This window comes from Egretta garzetta, unplaced genomic scaffold (assembly GCF_000687185.1).
Source record: "Egretta garzetta isolate BGI_Z169 unplaced genomic scaffold, ASM68718v1 scaffold51, whole genome shotgun sequence".
Lineage (NCBI taxonomy): Eukaryota > Metazoa > Chordata > Aves > Pelecaniformes > Ardeidae > Egretta > Egretta garzetta.
The window spans coordinates 1885235-1887929 of NW_009258549.1; the positions used below are offsets into that span (position 1 = coordinate 1885235).

A 2695-nucleotide genomic window follows, 5' to 3' on the forward strand; every position below is an offset into this window, starting at 1 on the left:
AGCAGGAAAATACCCTTTGCACTGGGGGCCAGACCAAAATCTTCCACCATAAGTGAGGGATGCTGGGCTGGTCACCCTCGGTTCTGTCAGGCTGGTTTACCTACAGGGCCTTCTGCTAGCTTTGCTCATGGGGCACTCTTTTTCACACACTCCACGACCAGCGAAGCCATCCCAGCAGGAAGCCAGTGACATCTTCCCAGTCTTTTGTCATCTGGGATGTCTACCAGGTTCTTACTTTCATCACTCATGTCTCTCTCCTCTTGAAATCAGGAATACCGCTCCAGAGAGGTTATCCTCAAGCCACACCATCATCATGACCACTGTTCGACTAGTATCTCAAAGGATCAGGTTGTTCATTCTTGTACAGGGGTGGCCATGTGGAAGGCAATTTCATTGTATCTCCTGGGGTTCCCGCAAACTTTTTATCCTGCCTTCCCTTACATTTCCCCCTGGACTCTTGCACTGTCTGACTGTTAACACTGAACTGAGGTACATAATCTGTCCAGAAAGAAGGAATGTGGTGTCCTTATGAGGCACATGGATAGGCATGGTGATCCCATTGGCCCCCCAGAGGTCAGCCACCAAAGTGGCTCAGGCTGACTGATCTCTCAGCAGAAGAGTTTCGAGCCTGAGTCTGCAGAGTGACAAATGCTGTGGCAACCTGGGAAAGCTGCCTGCCACCCTGTCCCTGGACCAGCTGGGTGTGCAGGGCGAGGGGACAATGAAGCCACCATACTTGTGGTTGTCTCTGGGAAGGGTTGCTTGTGAGGAACCCAGAGCTCTCCCAGGCCAACCCTACCCAGGTTGAGACCTGCAGGGACCATGTCAGGTCCCCAAGTGGTGTCTGGGAAGGTTTATTCCAGATGAATTCCAATGATCTTTCAGGTATTTTGGAATAGCTGGAAGAAGAACCAACCTCAAAGGATTCCCCCTGAATTTCTTCTTGAGGCCAAGCCTTGCTGAAGCAAGGTTTGGGATGCTTTGGGAGGCAGTGCTGAACAAATAGCTGTAGAAGGCAGATAGGTGGGTTCCTCCAGGTCAGCCCCCAAGCTCGGCTCCTTCTGCATCCAGTCGGCTTGTCTGATGCTTCTGAGATACCTATTGCCTTTAACTGCTAGTTCAAAGAGCTTCCATGAAGAGGCTAGAGACAGCAGAGAGGAGTGTGTGTGCATGTAAGAGGTAAGTAATAGGAGAGGAAAGTAAGAACAAAGCCTCTCCATGTACCTCTGGAAGTGTTATCCCACATTGAAACCGTGAGTTATGAAAGGAGGTTATTAATCACCCATCCCCAATCCATTTACCTTGTCCAAGAAGTGTCTGCTTCTCAGCCATGGCTCTTCTGAAAGGAAAGCTTCATAGCTAAGCAAATTCCCTTGCCACACTCCCACCCTGCTTCTTGCCTGCTTAAATATCTGTGAGGAAGGCAGATACGGCATGAAGGGGGTCTTTTCCTCTGCTTGCCCCCGACTGCCTGGGGCCATCTGCCCGTGGCAGATGAGCAACTCATCACCCCAGGCTTTTGGCCGCGGTCACTGCTGTGCAGTGCACGTGCACGCAGCTGCTCTCCGAGGCCATGAGGAAGTCTCCAGCCTCAGATTTCAGCTCTTTGCCCAGCAGACCCTGAATGCTGAGTGCCTGTCCAGGCTGGGGGAGCAGGCAGAGCCTGCGTGCACCTCCCAGGCGAGGCTGCCAGCGTGCAGCCAGAGCCCCCTGGTTGGAATCAGCCAAAGAGGGAGAAGACATCGCGCCTGGAAACCCCCTCACTCTGCACCCCCCTTTCCTTGTTTCCTCTCTTCTCCCTCTCCCCTGCTCTGTTTCTTGCCGTATTTGAGCCTGATTAATTCTTGTGTGAAGAATCAAGCTGCTTGGGAAAGATGCCGCGTCTTGCACAGGGTGTCTTTTATATGGGCTTGTGGGGTATGGGATATATGGGATAGCTAGTTAGGGGTTCAGCCGCTTGGGCAGGGGGAGGGAACAGGCAGGCTCTTTGAAAACCCACTCCTGGTGCTGTGTCCAAAAGGCCTTGCAGATCTGACTCAGGAGGGTGCTTGGCTGTTGGGGTGTCCAACCTTGGCTTGCCTAAAATGCTGTGGTGCTGAGGAGCTGCTCTTACACCACAGGCTGATAGGCTGCGCCAGGCAGATCCCCCTCCCCAGCTTAACCCTGCTGGGCTTCGTGAGGGCAGGGTGGGCAGCGCTGGTCCCACTTCAGCCCCTGCTTTGTCTGTGCTCGGCACAGAGCACCATGCCTCTGGATGCTGACTACTCGCCTGTGCTACCACACCCTCTCTTCCAATGCCTCCTAGCTCCTCTGGGCGATGGATGGGGAAAGGATGCAGAATTTAGGTCATTAATGCACTAACTGGGAATAAAAAGAACAAGATTCAGTTTTTGCTCTGCCACAGGCGTGCTGTTAAAACCATTTCTTCTCTCTGCCTTAGAGTCCCCACCCTGTGAAACGGGGGTGACAGCGCTCCTCTGCCTTGTGCCATTTGGGGACGTGCTAAAGAGGGCACGGTGTGGGTGCACTGGCGCCAGCGGCTCTGCCCGTGCACGCAGAAGGTGAGCGACGGGTGGCGGCGGTTCAGAAGCCCGCTCGGCGCGGGGAAGGCCTCGATGACATTTCTTGCGCCAAGGTGACTCGGCGCTTCCCTGATGGGCGTCTGTGTCCTGCTGAGGCGGGGCAGCAGCCCCCC

General features: G+C 54.2%; 1 protein-coding gene across 1 annotated transcript in view; it reads right to left on the bottom strand.

Annotated features, from left to right (window-relative positions):
- The window catches only part of CACNG2 (calcium voltage-gated channel auxiliary subunit gamma 2), a 53565-nt gene that overhangs the window by 5528 nt on the left and 45342 nt on the right, over positions 1 to 2695 (bottom strand). The window lies entirely within an intron of this gene.